Below are 20,429 nucleotides of genomic sequence, written 5' to 3'. Positions count from 1 at the left end.
AAAATCTATGTGTTAACCCTTACGAAAATATTGAGTTTTACATTTAACGCTCTATATACTGAAGCCTAAACATTTTAGTGTTGTTTAAAATTTCACCACATTCTCTATTTGTATTAATGTATGTTAAACACTCTTTAATGGTATATGAAAATTTTTATAATCTTTTATCAATTAATTTAGTAAAACTTCATAATACTCCCTAAATCGGTGGAATAACCACTATAGAATCGCTATTTTCTTGAATAACGGAGACAACAAAGGCTCCAAATCTCTTTCAACATCAACATATATTAGTGCAAGATGCAACTATGCATTAAAACAATATTGTCATATTTTTTGAAATTTTCTCAAAATCTATGTGTTAACCCCTACAAAAAATATTGAATTTGATAATTGCTTTATATACTGAAGCATATCTTTAGTGTTGTTTTAAAATTTCTAACCACATTCTACATTTGTATTAATGTATGTTAAACTCTCTTTCATGGTATATGGGAATCAGTATAATTTTGTATCAATTAATTTAGTAAAACTTCATAATACTCCATAAATCGATGGAATAACCACTATAAAGTTGCTATTTTCTTGAAAACGGAGACAAGAAAGGCTCCAAACCTCTTTCAACATCATCATATATTAGTGCATGATGCAACTATGCATTAAAACAATATTGTCATATTTTTTGAGATTTTCTCAAAATCTATGTGTTAACCCCTATATTAAATTTTGGTAAATGCTTTATATACTGAAGCCTATAATCTTTAGTGTTGTTTTAAAATTTCTAACCACATTCTACATTTGTATTAATGTATGCTAAACTCTCTTTTATAGTGTATGAGCATCGTTCAATTTTTTTTGTAAGTTAATTTAGTAAAACTTTATAAACTCCCTAAATTAGTGGACTAACTATTATAAAATCGTTATTCTCTAGAGAAATGTGTACAACAAAGGTTCCAAACCTCTTTGACCATCATCATATATTAGTACAGGAGTCAACTATGCATTAAACAATTATTGTTATATTTTTAAATTTTTCTCAAAATCTATGTGTTAACCCCTACGAAAATATTGAGTTTTACATTTAACGCTCTATATACTGAAGCCTAAACATTTTAGTGTTGTTTAAAATTTCACCACATTCTCTATTTGTATTAATGTATGTTAAACACTCTTTCATGGTATATGAAAATTTTTATAATCTTTTATCAATTAATTTAGTAAAACTTCATAATACTCCCTAAATCGGTGGAATAACCACTATAGAATCGCTATTTTCTTGAATAACGGAGACAACAAAGGCTCCAAATCTCTTTCAACATCATAATTTGTTAGTGCATGATACAACTATGCATTAAAACAACATTGTCATATTTTTTGAAATTTTCTCAAAATCTATGTGTTAACCCCTACAAAAAATATTGAATTTTGATAATTGCTTTATATACTGAAGCCTATAATCTTTAGTGTTGTTTTAAAATTTCTAACCACATTCTACATTTGTATTAATGTATGCTAAACTCTCTTTTATAGTGTATGATCATAGTTCAAATTTTTTATAAGTTAATTTAGTAAAACTTCATAAACTCCCTAAATTAGTGGACTAACTATTATAAAATCGTTATTCTCTAGAGAATTGTATACAACAAAGGTTCCAAACCTCTTTGACCATCATCACATATTAGTACAGGAGGCAACTATGCATTAAAGCAATATTGTTATATTTTTTGAATTTTTCTCAAAATCAATGTGTCCCTACGAAAATATTGAGTTTTACATTTAACGCTCTATATATTGAAGCCTAAACATTTTAGTGTTGTTTAATATTTCACCACATTATCTATTTGTATTAATGTATGTTAAACACTCTTTCAAGGTATATGAGAATTGTTATAATCTTTTATCAATTAATTTAGTAAATTCGTAATACTTCCTAAATCGATTGAATAACCACTATAAAATTGCTATTTTCTTGAAAAACAGAGACAACAAAGGCTCCAAACCTCTTTCAACATCATAATTTGTTAGTGCATGATACAACTATGCTTTATATACTGAAGCCTATAATCTTTAGTGTTGTTTTAAAATTTCTAACCACATTATACATTTTTATTAATGTATGCTAAACTCTCTTTTATAGTGTATGAGCATCGTTCAATTTTTTTTTATAAGTTAATTTAGTAAAACTTTATACACTCCCTAAATTAGTGGACTAACTATTATAAAATCGTTATTCTCTAGAGAAATGTATACAACAAAGGTTCCAAACCTCTTTGACCATCATTATATATTAGTACAGGAGGCAACTATGCATTAAAGCAATATTGTTATATTTTTTGAATTTTTCTCAAAATCAATGTGTGAACCCCCTACAAAAAATATTGAATTTTGATAATTGCTTTATATACTGAAGCATATAATCTTTAGTGTTGTTTTAAAATTTATAACCACATTCTACATTTGTATTAATGTATGTTAAACTCTCTTTCAAGGTATATGAGAATCAGTATAATTTTGTATCAATTAATTTAGTAAAACTTCATAATACTCCATAAATCGATGGAATAACCACTATAAAGTTGTTATTTTCTTGAAAAGGGAGACAACGAAGGCTCCAAACCTCTTTCAACATCATCATATATTAGTGCATGATGCAACTATGCATTAAAACAATATTGTTATATTTTTTGAGATTTTCTCAAAATCTATGTGTTAACCCCTACAAAAATATTAAATTTTGGTAAATGCTTTATATACTGAAGCCTATAATCTTTAGTGTTGTTTTAAAATTTATAACCACATTATACATTTTTATTAATGTATGCTAAACTCTCTTTTATAGTGTATGAGCATCGTTCAATTTTTTTTTATAAGTTAATTTAGTAAAACTTTATACACTCCCTAAATTAGTGGACTAACTATTATAAAATCGTTATTCTCTAGAGAAATGTATACAACAAAAGTTACAAACCTCTTTGACCATCATCATATATTAATACAGGAGGTAACTATGCATTAAAGCCATATTGTTATATTTTTTTGAATTTTTCTCAAAATCTATGTGTTAACCCCTACGAAAATATTGAGTTTTAAATTTAACGCTCTATATACTGAAGTCTAAACATTTTAGTGTTGTTTTTAAAATTCTAACCACATTCTATATTTGTATTAATGTATGTTAAACTCTCTTTCATGGTATATGGAAATTGTTATAATTTTTAATCAATTAATTTAGTAAAACTTCATAATACTCCTTAAATCGGTGAAATAATCACTATAAAATCGCTATTTTCTTGAATAACGAAGACAACAAAGGCTTCAAACCTCTTTCAATACCATCATATATTAGTGCAAGATGCAACTATGCATTAAAATAATATTGTCATATTTTTTGAAATTTTCACAAAATCTATGTGTTAACAACCCCTACAAAAAATATTGAATTTTGATAATTGCTTTATATACTGAAGCATATAATCTTTAGTGTTGTTTTAAAATTTCTAACCATATTCTACATTTGTATTAATGTATGTTAAACTCTCTTTCATGGTATATGAGAATCAGTATAATTTTGTATCAATTAATTTAGTAAAACTTCATAATACTCCATAAATCGATGGAATAACAACAATAAACTTGCTATTTTCTTGAAAACGGAGACAACAAAGGCTCCAAGCCTCTTTCAACATCATCATATATTAGTGCATGATGCAACTATGCATTAAAACAATATTGTCATATTTTTGAGATTTTCTCAAAATCTATGTGTTAACCCCTACAAAAATATTAAATTTTTGGTAAATGCTTTATATACTGAAGCCTATAATCTTTAGTGTTGTTTTAAAATTTCTAACCACATTCTACATTTGTATTAATGTATGCTAAACTCTCTTTTATAGTGTATGAGCATCGTTCAATTTTTTTTATAAGTTAATTTAGTAAAACTTTATACACTCCCTAAATTAGTGGACTAACTATTATAAATCGTTATTCTCTAGAGAAATGTATACAACAAAGGTTCCAAACCTCTTTGACCATCATCATATATTAGTACAGGAGGCAACTATGCATTAAACCAATATTGTTATATTTTTTGAATTTTTCTCAAAATCTATGTGTTAACCCTTACGAAAATATTGAGTTTTACATTTAACGCTCTATATACTGAAGCCTAAACATTTTAGTGTTGTTTAAAATTTCACCACATTCTCTATTTGTATTAATGTATGTTAAACACTCTTTCATGGTATATGAAAATTTTTATAATCTTTTATCAATTAATTTAGTAAAACTTCATAATACTCCCTAAATCGGTGGAATAACCACTATAGAATCGCTATTTTCTTGAATAACGGAGACAACAAAGGCTCCAAATCTCTTTCAACATCAACATATATTAGTGCAAGATGCAACTATGCATTAAAACAATATTGTCATATTTTTTGAAATTTTCTCAAAATCTATGTGTTAACCCCTACAAAAAATATTGAATTTTGATAATTGCTTTATATACTGAAGCATATAATCTTTAGTGTTGTTTTAAAATTTCTAACCACATTCTACATTTGTATTAATGTATGTTAAACTCTCTTTCATGGTATATGGGAATCAGTATAATTTTGTATCAATTAATTTAGTAAAACTTCATAATACTCCATAAATCGATGGAATAACCACTATAAAGTTGCTATTTTCTTGAAAACGGAGACAACAAAGGCTCCAAACCTCTTTCAACATCATCATATATTAGTGCATGATGTAACTGTGCATTAAAACAATATTGTCATATTTTTTGAGATTTTCTCAAAATCTATGTGTTAACCCCTATATTAAATTTTGGTAAATGTTTTATAAACTGAAGCCTATAATCTTTAGTGTTGTTTTAAAATTTCTAACCACATTCTACATTTGTATTAATGTATGCTAAACTCTCTTTTATAGTGTATGAGCATCGTTCAATTTTTTTGTAAGTTAATTTAGTAAAACTTTATAAACTCCCTAAATTAGTGGACTAACTATTATAAAATCGTTATTCTCTAGAGAAATGTGTACAACAAAGGTTCCAAACCTCTTTGACCATCATCATATATTAGTACAGGAGTCAACTATGCATTAAACCAATATTGTTATATTTTTTAAATTTTTCTCAAAATCTATGTGTTAACCCCTACGAAAATATTGAGTTTTACATTTAACGCTCTATATACTGAAGCCTAAACATTTTAGTGTTGTTTAAAATTTCACCACATTCTCTATTTGTATTAATGTATGTTAAACACTCTTTCATGGTATATGAGAATTGTTATAATCTTTTATCAATTAATTTAGTAAATTCGTAATACTCCCTAAATCGATTGAATAACCACTATAAAGTTGCTATTTTCTTGAAAAACAGAGACAACAAAGGCTCCAAACCTCTTTCAACATCATAATTTGTTAGTGCATGATACAACTATGCATTAAAACAACATTGTCATATTTTTTGAAATTTTCTCAAAATCTATGTGTTAACCCCTACAAAAAATATTGAATTTTGATAATTTCTTTATATACTGAAGCCTATAATCTTTAGTGTTGTTTTAAAATTTCTAACCACATTCTACATTTGTATTAATGTATGCTAAACTCTCTTTTATAGTGTATGATCATAGTTCAAATTTTTTTATAAGTTAATTTAGTAAAACTTCATAAACTCCCTAAATTAGTGGACTAACTATTATAAAATCGTTATTCTCTAGAGAATTGTATACAACAAAGGTTCCAAACCTCTTTGACCATCATCACATATTAGTACAGGAGGCAACTATGCATTAAAGCAATATTGTTATATTTTTTGAATTTTTCTCAAAATCAATGTGTCCCTACGAAAATATTGAGTTTTACATTTAACGCTCTATATATTGAAGCCTAAACATTTTAGTGTTGTTTAATATTTCACCACATTATCTATTTGTATTAATGTATGTTAAACACTCTTTCAAGGTATATGAGAATTGTTATAATCTTTTATCAATTAATTTAGTAAATTCGTAATACTTCCTAAATCGATTGAATAACCACTATAAAATTGCTATTTTCTTGAAAAACAGAGACAACAAAGGCTCCAAACCTCTTTCAACATCATAATTTGTTAGTGCATGATACAACTATGCTTTATATACTGAAGCCTATAATCTTTAGTGTTGTTTTAAAATTTCTAACCACATTCTACATTTGTATTAATGTATGCTAAACTCTCTTTTATAGTGTATGAGCATCGTTCAATTTTTTTTATAAGTTAATTTAGTAAAACTTTATACACTCCCTAAATTAGTGGACTAACTATTATAAAATCTTTATTCTCTAAAGAAATGTATACAACAAAGGTTCCAAACCTCTTTGACCATCATTATATATTAGTACAGGAGGCAACTATGCATTAAAGCAATATTGTTATATTTTTTGAATTTTTCTCAAAATCAATGTGTGAACCCCTACAAAAAATATTGAATTTTGATAATTGCTTTATATACTGAAGCATATAATCTTTAGTGTTGTTTTAAAATTTATAACCACATTCTACATTTGTATTAATGTATGTTAAACTCTCTTTTAAGGTATATGAGAATCAGTATAATTTTGTATCAATTAATTTAGTAAAACTTCATAATACTCCATAAATCGATGGAATAACCACTATAAAGTTGTTATTTTCTTGAAAAGGGAGACAACGAAGGCTCCAAACCTCTTTCAACATCATCATATATTAGTGCATGATGCAACTATGCATTAAAACAATATTGTTATATTTTTGAGATTTTCTCAAAATCTATGTGTTAACCCCTACAAAAATATTAAATTTTGGTAAATGCTTTATATACTGAAGCCTATAATCTTTAGTGTTGTTTTAAAATTTCTAACCACATTTTACATTTGTATTAATGTATGCTAAAATCTCTTTAATAGTGTATGAGGATCGTTCAATTTTTTTTTATAAGTTAATTTAGTAAAATTTTATACACTCCCTAAATTAGTGGACTAACTATTATAAAATCGTTATTCTCTAGAGAAATGTATACAACAAAAGTTACAAACCTCTTTGACCATCATCATATATTAATACAGGAGGTAACTATGCATTAAAACAATATTGTTATATTTTTTGAATTTTTCTCAAAATCTATGTGTTAACCCCTACGAAAATATTGAGTTTTAAATTTAACGCTCCATATACTGAAGTTTAAACATTTTAGTGTTGTTTTTAAAATTCTAACCACATTCTATATTTGTATTAATGTATGTTAAACTCTCTTTCATGGTATATGGAAATTGTTATAATTTTTAATCAATTAATTTAGTAAAACTTCATAATACTCCTTAAATCGGTGAAATAATCACTATAAAATCGCTATTTTCTTGAATAACGAAGACAACAAAGGCTCCAAACCTCTTTCAATACCATCATATATTAGTGCAAGATGCAACTATGCATTAAAATAATATTGTCATATTTTTTGAAATTTTCTCAAAATCTATGTGTTAACAACCCCTACAAAAAATATTGAATTTTGATAATTGCTTTATATACTGAAGCATATAATCTTTAGTGTTGTTTTAAAATTTCTAACCATATTCTACATTTGTATTAATGTATGTTAAACTCTCTTTCATGGTATATGAGAATCAGTATAATTTTGTATCAATTAATTTAGTAAAACTTCATAATACTCCATAAATCGATGGAATAACAACAATAAACTTGCTATTTTCTTGAAAACGGAGACAACAAAGGCTCCAAGCCTCTTTCAACATCATCATATATTAGTGCATGATGCAACTATGCATTAAAACAATATTGTCATATTTTTTGAGATTTTCTCAAAATCTATGTGTTAACCCCTACAAAAATATTAAATTTTTGGTAAATGCTTTATATACTGAAGCCTATAATCTTTAGTGTTGTTTTAAAATTTCTAACCACATTCTACATTTGTATTAATGTATGCTAAACTCTCTTTTATAGTGTATGAGCATCGTTCAATTTTTTTTATAAGTTAATTTAGTAAAACTTTATACACTCCCTAAATTAGTGGACTAACTATTATAAAATCGTTATTCTCTAGAGAAATGTATACAACAAAGGTTCCAAACCTCTTTGACCATCATCATATATTAGTACAGGAGGCAACTATGCATTAAACCAATATTGTTATATTTTTTGAATTTTTCTCAAAATCTATGTGTTAACCCTTACGGAAATATTGAGTTTTACATTTAACGCTCTATATACTGAAGCCTAAACATTTTAGTGTTGTTTAAAATTTCACCACATTCTCTATTTGTATTAATGTATGTTAAACACTCTTTCATGGTATATGAAAATTTTTATAATCTTTTATCAATTAATTTAGTAAAACTTCATAATACTCCCTAAATCGGTGGAATAACCACTATAGAATCGCTATTTTCTTGAATAACGGAGACAACAAAGGCTCCAAATCTCTTTCAACATCAACATATATTAGTGCAAGATGCAACTATGCATTAAAACAATATTGTCATATTTTTTGAAATTTTCTCAAAATCTATGTGTTAACCCCTACAAAAAATATTGAATTTTGATAATTGCTTTATATACTGAAGCATATAATCTTTAGTGTTGTTTTAAAATTTCTAACCACATTCTACATTTGTATTAATGTATGTTAAACTCTCTTTCATGGTATATGGGAATCAGTATAATTTTGTATCAATTAATTTAGTAAAACTTCATAATACTCCATAAATCGATGGAATAACCACTATAAAGTTGCTATTTTCTTGAAAACGGAGACAACAAAGGCTCCAAACCTCTTTCAACATCATCATATATTAGTGCATGATGCAACTATGCATTAAAACAATATTGTCATATTTTTTGAGATTTTCTCAAAATCTATGTGTTAACCCCTATATTAAATTTTGGTAAATGCTTTATATACTGAAGCCTATAATCTTTAGTGTTGTTTTAAATTTTCTAACCACATTCTACATTTGTATTAATGTATGCTAAACTCTCTTTTATAGTGTATGAGCATCGTTCAATTTTTTTTGTAAGTTAATTTAGTAAAACTTTATAAACTCCCTAAATTAGTGGACTAACTATTATAAAATCGTTATTCTCTAGAGAAATGTGTACAACAAAGGTTCCAAACCTCTTTGACCATCATCATATATTAGTACAGGAGGCAACTATGTATTAAAGCAATATTTTTATATTTTTTGAATTTTTCTCAAAATCAATGTGTTAACCCCTACGAAAATATTGAGTTTTACATTTAACGTTCTATATACTGAAGCCTAAACATTTTAGTATTGTTTAAAATTTCACCACATTCTCTATTTGTATTAATGTATGTTAAACACTCTTTCATGGTATATGAGAATTGTTATAATCTTTTATCAATTAATTTAGTAAATTCGTAATACTCCCTAAATCGATTGAATAACCACTATAAAGTTGCTATTTTCTTGAAAAACAGAGACAACAAAGGCTTCAAACCTCTTTCAACATCATAATTTGTTAGTGCATGATACAACTATGCATTAAAACAACTTTGTCATATTTTTTGAAATTTTCTCAAAATCTATGTGTTAACCCCTACAAAAAATATTGAATTTTGATAATTGCTTTATATACTTAAGCATATAAACTTTAGTGTTGTTTTAAAATTTCTAACCACATTCTATATTTGTATTAATGTATGTTAAACTCTCTTTCATGGTATCTGAGAATCAGTATAATTTTGTATCAATTAATTTAGTAAAACTTTATAATACTCAATAAATCGATGGAATAACCACTATAAAGTTGTTATTTTCTTGAAAACGGAGACAACAAAGGCTCCAAACCTCTTTCAACATCATCATATATTAGTGCATGATGCAACTATGCATTAAAACAATATTGTCATATTTTTTGAGATTTTCTCAAAATCTATGTGTTAACCCCTACAAAAATATTAAATTTTGGTAAAGGCTTTATGTACTGAAGCCTATAATCTTTAGTGTTGTTTTAAAATTTCTAACCACATTCTACATTTGTATTAATGTATGCTAAACTCTCTTTAATAGTGTATGAGGATCGTTCAATTTTTTTTATAAGTTAATTTAGTAAAACTTTATACACTCCCTAAATTAGTGGACTAACTATTACAAAATCGTTATTCTCTAGAGAAATGTATACAACAAAAGTTACAAACCTCTTTGACCATCATCATATATTAATACAGGAGGTAACTATGCATTAAAGCCATATTGTTATATTTTTTTGAATTTTTCTCAAAATCTATGTGTTAACTAACCCATACGAAAATATTGAGTTTTAAATTTAACGCTCTATATACTGAAGTCTAAACATTTTAGTGTTGTTTTTAAAATTCTAACCACATTCTTTATTTGTATTAATGTATGTTAAACTCTCTTTCATGGTATATGGAAATTGTTATAATTTTTATCAATTAATTTAGTAAAATTTCATAATACTCCCTAAATCGGTGGAATAACCACTATAAAATCTCTATTTTCTTGAATAACGGAGACAACAAAGGCTCCAAACCTCTTTCATCATCATCATATATTAGTGCAAGATGAAACTATGCATTAAAACAATATTGTCATATTTTTTGAAATTTTCTCAAAATCTATGTGTTAACCCTACAAAAAATATTGAATTTTGATAATTGCTTTATATACTGAAGCATATAATCTTTAGTGTTGTTTTAAAATTTCTAACCACATTCTACATTTGTATTAATGTATGTTAAACTATTTTTCATGGTATATGGGAATAATTTTGTATCAATTAATTTATTAAAACTTCGTAATAGTCCATAAATCGATGAAATAACCACTATAAAGTTGCTATTTTCTTGAAAACGGAGACAACAAAGGCTCCAAACCTCTTTCAACATCATCATATATTAGTGCATGATGCAACTATGCATTAAAACAATATTGTCATTTTTTTTAGACTTTCTCAAAATCTATGTGTTAACCCCTACAAAAATTAAATTTTGGTAAATGCTTTATATACTGAAGCCTATAATCTTTAGTGTTGTTTTAAAATTTCTAACCACATTCTACATTTTTATTAATGTATGCTAAACTCTCTTTTATAGTGTATGAGCATCGTTCAATTTTTTTTATAAGTTAATTTAGTAAAACTTTATACACTCCCTAAATTAGTGGACTAACTATTATAAAATCGTTATTCTCTAGAGAAATGTACACAACAAAGGTTCTAAACCTCTTTGACCATCATCATATATTAGTACAGGAGGCAACTATGCATTAAAGCAATATTTTTATATTTTTTAAATTTTTCTCAAAATCTATGTGTTAACCCCTACGAAAATATTGAGTTTTACATTTAACGCTCTATATACTGAAGTCTAAACATTTTAGTGTTGTTTTTAAAAATTCTAACCACATTCTATTTTTGTATTAATGTATGTTAATCTCTCTTTCATGGTATATGAAAATTGTTATAATTTTTATCAATTAATTTAGTAAAACTTCATAATACTCCCTAAATCGGTGGAATAACCACTATAGAATCGCTATTTTCTTGAATAACGGAGACAACAAAGGCTCCAAACCTCTTTCAACATCATCTTATATTAGTGCAAGATGCAACTATCCATTAAAACAATATTATCATATTTTTTGAAATTTTCTCAAAATCTATGTGTTAACCCCTACAAAAAATATTGAATTTTGATAATTGCTTTATATACTGAAGCATATAATCTTTAGTGTTGTTTTAAAATTTATAACCACATTCTACATTTGTATTAATGTATGTTAAACTCTCTTTCATGGTATATGAGAATCAGTATAATTTTGTATCAATTATGTTAGTAAAACTTCGTAATACTCAATAAATCGATGGAATAACCACTATAAAGTTGTTATTTTCTTGAAAACGGAGACAACAAAGGCTCCAAACCTCTTTCAACATCATCATATATTAGTGCATGATGCAACTATGCATTAAAACAATATTGTCATATTTTTTGAGATTTTCTCAAAATCTATGTGTTAACCCCTACAAAAATATTAAATTTTGGTAAATGCTTTATGTACTGAAGACTATAATCTTTAGTGTTGTTTTAAAATTTCTAACCACATTCTACATTTGTATTAATGTATGCTAAACTCTCTTTAATAGTGTATGAGGATCGTTCAATTTTTTTTATAAGTTAATTTAGTAAAACTGTATACACTCCCTAAATTAGTGGACTAACTATTACAAAATCGTTATTCTCTAGAGAAATGTATACAACAAAAGTTACAAACCTCTTTGACCATCATCATATATTAATACAGGAGGTAACTATGCATTAAAGCCATATTGTTATATTTTTTTGAATTTTTCTCAAAATCTATGTGTTAACTAACCCCTACGAAAATATTGAGTTTTAAATTTAACGCTCTATATACTGAAGTCTAAACATTTTAGTGTTGTTTTTAAAATTCTAACCACATTCTATATTTGTATTAATGTATGTTAAACTCTCTTTCATGGTATATGAAAATTGTTATAATTTTTTATCAATTAATTTAGTAAAACTTCATAATACTCCATAAATCGGTGGAATAACCTCTATAAAATCTCTATTTTCTTGAATAACGGAGAAAACAAAGGCTCCAAACCTCTTTCATCATCATCATATATTAGTGCAAGATGCAACTATGCATTAAAACAATATTGTCATATTTTTTGAAATTTTCTCAAAATCTAAGTGTTAACCCCTACAAAAAAATATTGAATTTTGATAATTGCTTTATATACTGAAGCATATAATCTTTAGTGTTTTTTTTTAAATTTCTAACCACATTCTACATTTGTATTAATGTATGTTAAACTCTCTTTCATGGTATATGGGAATCTGTATAATTTTGTATCAATTAATTTAGTAAAACTTCATAATACTCCATAAATCGATGGAATAACCACTATGAAGTTGCTATTTTCTTGAAAACGGAGACAACAAAGGCTCCAAACCTCTTTCAACATCATCATATATTAGTGCATGATGCAACTATGCATTAAAACAATATTGTCATATTTTTTGAGATTTTCTCAAAATCTATGTGTTAACCCCTACAAAAATATTAAATTTTGGTAAATGCTTTATATACTGAAGCCTATAATCTTTAGTGTTGTTTTAAAATTTCTAACCACATTTGACATTTGTATTAATGTATGCTAAACTCTCTCTCATGGTGCATAAGCATCGTTTAATTTTTTTAATAAGTTAATTAAGTAAAACTTCATATACTCCTTAAATTAGTGGATTAATCATTATAAAATAGTCATTCTCTAAAGAAATGTAGACAACAAAGGTTCCAAACCTCTTTGACCATCATCATATATTAGTGCATGTGGCAACTATGCATTAAAGAAGTATTGTTATATTTTTTGAATTTTTCTCAAAATCTATGTGTTAACCCCTACGAAAATATTGAGTTTTCATTTAAACGCTCTATATACTGAAGCCTAAACATTTTAGTGTTGTTTTAAATTTCTAACCACATTCTCTATTTGTATTAATATATGTTAACTCTCTTTCATGGTATATGAGAACTGTTATAATGTTTTATCAATTAATTTAGTAACTTCATAATACTCCCTAAATCGATGGAATAAACACTATAAATTTGCTATTTTCTTGAAAAACGAAGACAACATGGGCTCCAAACCTCTTTCAACATCATCATTTGTTAGTGCAGGATACAAATTTGCATTAAAACAATATTTTCATATTTTTTGAAATTTTCTCAAAATCTACGTGTTAACCCCTACAAAAATATTGAATTTTGGTAAATGCTTTATATACTGAAGCCTATAATCTTTAGTGTTGTTTTAAAATTTATAACCACATTATACATTTGTATTAATGTATGTTAAACTCTCTTTCATAGTGTATGAGAATCGTCCAATTTTTTTTATAAATTATTTTAGTAAAACTTTATATACTACCTTAGTGGATTAACCATTATAAAATCGATATTCTCTACAGAAAAGAAGACAATAAAAGTTTCAAACCTTTTTGACCATCATCATAGATTAGTACATAAGGCAACTATGCATTAAAACAATATTGTAATAATTTTTGATTTTTTCTCAAAATCTATGTGTTAACCCTTACGAAAATATTGAGTTTTACGTTAAACGCTCTATATACTGAAACTTATACTTTTTTATTGTTGTTCTAAATTTTCTAACGACATTCTAAATTTGTATTAATGTATGTTAAACTCTATTTTATGGTATATGAGAATCGTTCTAATTTTTTAACAATTAATTAGTAAAACTTCATAAAACTATCTAAATCAGTGGAATAACCAGTACAAAATCGTTATTTTCTTGAAAAACAGACACAACAAAGGCTCTAAACCTCTTTCAAATCATCATGTATTAATGTAGGATGCAACTATGCATTAAAACAATATTGTCATATTTTTTAAAAAAATTTCAAAATCTATGTGTTAAACCCCAACAAAATATTGAATTTTGGTAAATGCTTTATATATTGAACCCTATAATCTTTAGTGTTATTTTAAAATTTCTAACCACATTCTACATTTGCATTAATCTATGCTAAACTCTCTTTCATGGTATATGACCATCGTTCAATTTTTTTTAAAATTAATTTAGTAAAATTTCATATACTCCCTAAATTAGTGGACTAACCATTATAAAATCGTCTTTTTCCAGAGAAATGAAGACAACAAAGGTTCCAAACCTGTTTGACCATCCCCATATATTAGTACAGAAGACAACTATGCATTAAAGAAATATTGTTATAATTTTTGAATTTTCTTGAAATCTATGTGTTAACCCCTACGAAAATATTGAGTTTTACGTCAAACGCTCTATATACTGAAGTCTAAACATTTTAGTGTTGTTTTAAAATTTCTAACCATATTCTACATTTGTATTAATGTATTTTAAACTCTCTTTTATTGTATTTGGGAATCGTTCTAGTTTTTTATCAATTAATTACTAAAACTTCATAATCCTATCTAAATCAGTGGAATAACCAATACGAAATTGCTATTTTCTTGAAAAACGGAGACAAAAAGGCTTTAAATCTCTTTCAACATCATCATTTGTTATTGCAAGATGCAACTATGCATTAAAACAATATTGTCATATTTTTTGAATTTTTTTTCAAAATCTATGTGTTAACTCCTACAAAAATATTGAATTTTGGTAAGTGCTTTATATACTGAACCCTATAATATTTAGTGTTGTTTTAAAATTTCTAACCACATTCTACATTTGTATAAATGTATGCTAAACTCTCTTTCATGGTGCATGAGCATCGTTCAATTTTTTTAATAAGCTAATTTGGTAAAACTTCATATACTCCTTAAATCAGTGGACTAACCATTATAAAATCGTTATTCTCTAGAGAAATGTAGACAACAAAGGTTCCAAACCTCTTTGACCATCATCATATATTAGTACATGAGGCAACTATGCATTAAAGCAATATTGTTATATTTTTTGAATTTTTCTCAATATCTATATGTTACGAAAACATTGAGTTTTACATTAAACGCTCTATATACTGAAGCCTAAACATTTTAGTGTTGTTTAAACTTTCTAACCACATTCTACATTTTTATTAATGTATATTAAACTCTCTTTCATGGTATATGAGAATTGTTATAATCTTTTATCAATTAAATTTAGTAAAACTTCATAATACTCCCTAAATCGGTGGAATAACCACTATAAAGTCGCTATTTTCTGGAAAAACGGAGACAACAAAAGCTCCAATCCTATTTCAACATCATCATATGTTAGTGCATGATGCAACTATGCATTAAAACAATATTGTCATATTTTTTGAAATTTTTTCAAAGTCTATGTGTTAACCCCTACAAAAATATTGAATTTTGATAATTGCTTTATATACTGAAGCTTATAATCTTTAGTGTTGTTTTAAAATTTCTTACTACATTATACATTTGTATTAATGTATGTTAGACTCTCTTTCATGGTATATGAGAATCATTATTATTTTTTATCAACTAATTTAGTAAATCTTTGTAATACTCCCTAAATCGGTGGAATAACCACTATAAAGTCGCTATTTTCTTGAAAAACGCAGACAACAAAGGCTCCTAATCTCTTTCAACATCATCATATGTTAGTGCAGAATGCAACTATGCATTAAAACAATATTGTCATATTTTTTTGAAATTTTCTCAAAATCTATGTGTTAACAACCCCTACAAAAATATTGAATTTTGGTAAACGCTTTATATACTGAACCCTATAATCTTAGTGTTATTTTAAAATTTCTAATCACATTATACATTTGTATTAATGTATGATAAACTCTCTTTTATGGTACATGAGCATCGTTCAATTTTTTTTATAAATTAATTTACTAAAATTTTATATACTCCCTAAATTAGTGGACTAGCAATTATAAAATCGCTATTCTCTCGAGAAATGGAGACAACAAAGTTTCCAAACCTGTTTGACCATTACCGTATATTAGTACATAAGGCAACAATGCATTAAAGCAATATTGTTATATTTTTTGAATTTTTCTCAAAATCTATGTGTTAACAACCCCTACGAAAAACTTTTAGTTTTACGTTAGACGCTCTATATACTGAAGCCTAAACATTTTAATGTTGTTTTAGAATTTCTAACCACATTCTACATTTTTATTAATGTATGTTAAATTCTCTTTCAAGGTATATGGGAATCGTTATAAAATGTTTATCAATTAATTTAGTAAAACTTCATAATACTCCCAAAATCGGTGGAATAACCACTATAAAATCGCTATTTTCTTGAAAAACGGGGACAACAAGGGCTCCAAACCTCTTTCAACATCATCATATGTTAGTGCATGATGAAACTATGCTTTAAAACAATATTGTCATATTTTTTGAAATTTTCTCAAAATCTATGTGTTAACCCCTACAAAATATTAAATTTTGGTAAATGCTTTATATACTGAAGTCTATAATCTTAAGTGTTGTTTTAAAATTTCTAACCACATCCTACATTTGTATTAATGTATGTTAAACTCTTTTTCATGGTACATGAGCATCGTACAATTTTTTTATAAATTAACTTTGTAAATTTTCATATACTCCCTAAATTAGTGAACTAACCGTTATAAAATCGTTATTCTCTAGAGAAATGGAGACAACAAAGGTTCCAAACCTGTTTGACCATCCCCATATATTAGTACATGAGACAACTATGCATTAAAGAAGTATTGTTATATTTTCTGAATTTTTCTCAAAATCTATGTGTCCCTACGAAAATATTGAGTTTTACGTTAAACGCTCTATATACTGAAGCCTAAACATTTTAGTGTTGTTTTAAAATTTCTAACCACATTCTACATTTATATTAATGTATGTTAAACTCTCTTTTATGGTATATGAGAATCGTTCTAATTATTTATCAATTAATTAGTAAAACTTCGTAATACTATCTAAATCAGTGGATTAACCACTACAAAATCGATATTTTTTTTGAAAAACGGACACAATGAACGCTCTAAACCTCTTTCAATATCATCATATATTAGTGTAGGATGCAACTATGCATTAAAACAAGATTGTCATATTTTTTGAAATTTTCTCAAAATCTGTGTTTGGTTGATATGACGCACAAGTCCAACGAAATAGAGAATATTTACTTGGAGGAAACTCAACAAGAAAAAAGAAATGTTATATAAAGAACAAAGGAGATAAACTCACAAAATAAAGGGGAAAATCATTGATCTTTTCATAGAACGAGATCACATATTTATAGTACTTGTGGTTAAAGAAAGACATAAAGAAATTGCGGAAAACCACACCTAGAAAAAAACAAAGATTGACTAGAAAATAATAAATAAGTCAAAGACACTGATTTTGATGAAAAATATGCCTAGGAAATAAAAAATATTGACTGAATATATTAAAGATAGTCAAAGACTCCATTTTCTAGACGTGGGTTGTACGATCCGAAGCACATTAGGGAGCAAGAGAGAGAGCGGGCGAGGGAGAGAACGGGAAAGAGAGGGCGGGGTGAGAGAGAGGGCGAGGGAGTGGGAGCGGGCGAGAGAGAGAGAGAGAGCATTGGTCGGGTGAGAGAGAGGGGGCGAGGAAGAGGGCGGGGCGAGGGAGCGGACGGCGAGAGAGAGTGCGGGGCGAGGGAGAGAGCGGGGGGGGGGGGGAGAAAAAAGATATATAGCAGGTGAGAGAGAAGGCGATGCGAGAGAGGAATTTAGGAAATTACCGCAATTACCGCAAAATCCACCTAAAATTCGATAACACAAATTTAATAAAATTAAAATTTACAAAATTGAATAACACAGATTTAATAAAACTAAAATTTACAAAATTTAATAAAATATTATTTTTATATTTAATTACAAATCATTTTTTTGTTAGGATTTAGATCTCATATATTTTGGTTTATAAAATTATAATCAACTACATGTAACTGGATTAACAAGTTTAATGTAAAATATTAATGAAATTATTTTTTGATTACTAAATTTATACAAAACAAACATTTTTTTTCATTTTAAATATGTTTTGGGGAAAATAAAACTTTTATTTGAATTTCCTTTAAGCTGCTTTACTCGCTTGTTCGATTTTGAGTTTGACCTTCACGGAAGAGTTTCCTTTTTCCCCACCGCCGCAATTTCGCCCGGCGGAGAAACCGAAAAAAAAAAAACCCTAGAAATTGGAATTGTACAACGACGACGGATTCGATCTCTCTCTCTTTCTCGTCCCTTCCCTGATTCAAAATCCGCGTTCGATCGATCGCTCGCATTTGCTGGTGAGAAATGAGTCGGCTCTCTTTCCGTCCACGTCCACTGGACATTCACAAGAAGCTTCCGATTTTGAAATCGTATAAAGACTTTGAAGACGACGACACGCCAACTAGGAACCCTCAGCTGCTGCGTTTAGCTTCTTCCGTAGAGCTTGACCATGAGGTCCGTCCAATTTCACATATAGTCTCTTCTTCTTCTAAACTCGTTTCGATCGTTTCGCCTTTGTTAGTTTAGTGTTAAAAATGTTTCCTTTTGCATTTTGGGTTTATGTTATTTCAGGTGTCTCCAGTGCCAAGTAAGAAGCTTGCTTCAGAGATACCAACGCCTCAGTTTGTTGTTGTGGACACGTATGAACGAGATTATTCTCCGACGTTTGGTCAACCTGCTTCTTATCTACGTGCAAGAGGAGGTTTGTTTTTTTTGTATAATGAAAGTGCTTTGTTTGTTTAATTGGAGACTTAAAGTCTGTGGCTTTTTCTGTTTGTTTGCAGCTCGGTCTGAGCTTGGAGAGTTTGTGGAGTATGATCTTGACAATGAGGATGATGACTGGCTTTATGAGTTTGATAAAGATAACAAGCAGCTTTCGCCTGAAATGTAAATTAACTATCATGTTCTAGATGGATTAGTTCGCTTTATGTAGGGCGAACAACATGTAAACGTGTTGGATTGTTTGAAACAGGTTTGAGAGCATTATTTTAAACTAGAGGTGTTGGACCACAAGACGCGGGAAAGGGCAGGAGTTATTACACCTACCCTTGGCTCTCCAGTTTCTGTGCTTTTGCAGCTTGATGGTGCTATTGAGGTATATATACCTTTGCTTTGATTGTGTGTTTCACAGTGTTTTGGATTCGCATGTCTCTTTTTAGCTTGTAACATATACGAACTTGGCATTTGAAATAACCCTTGTTATCATATTATTACAGGCGCTGCAATCACTGTCTATTAATTATGGAGTCTTCCAGGCTATCTTCAACTATTGGAAAGACAAGGTTTGGCATAGCTTGATTGTTATAACTTATCTGGAAACATACGTTGTGTTGCCATGCATAATCCTTGTGATCAGGATTACTTTTCAGATGAAAAACTAGTTAAACATCTGAAGCACGTTTGGCTTAGAAGACTAATGCATATGTTTCATTTTTTTGGTGTCAACTTAGCGCAAAAGATGGCAGAAGCCTATCTTACGGCGTTTGCAGGTTAGTACCATTATTTACGGTTAAACAACAATCAAGGCCCATGCTCAAAAGGGTCTTTACCTTTGTTTTTTAATTGAAGTTTTGCTTCTTTGTTTGGAAACAGCCCTCCTCCACCGGTCAATGACACCAATCCCTACAATGTGTTTAGACCGGGGAGAAAGCTCACGACTCCACACAAGAAGTGTAGGCCGTTATCTTAATACTTTTATTTATATTGAATTCAATTAGCCGAAGAAGAACACTGAGAAGTAACCTTACTTTACTACAGATGCAGAGGAGAGAAAAAATGTGGCAGTCATTTGAAAAGCTTTCGACAGGTACGGGAATCATTTGGATTATCTTTCACATTTTGTTGAATTACATTCTTATACTGAAACATTCGAATGCAAGTCTTTCCTGA

At 27.9% G+C, this 20,429-nt stretch overlaps 1 pseudogene; it reads left to right on the top strand.

Moving 5' to 3' along the window:
- The first annotated feature begins 18,636 nt into the window (after positions 1 to 18,636).
- On the top strand, positions 18,637 to 20,153 carry LOC125594924 (annotated as a pseudogene).
- Positions 20,154 to 20,429: the final 276 nt, after the last annotated feature.

Source organism: Brassica napus (genome assembly GCF_020379485.1).
Source record: "Brassica napus cultivar Da-Ae chromosome C6 unlocalized genomic scaffold, Da-Ae chrC06_Random_12, whole genome shotgun sequence".
In the NCBI taxonomy this organism is placed as follows: domain Eukaryota; kingdom Viridiplantae; phylum Streptophyta; class Magnoliopsida; order Brassicales; family Brassicaceae; genus Brassica; species Brassica napus.
This window is presented reverse-complemented; position numbering and strand designations above follow the sequence as displayed.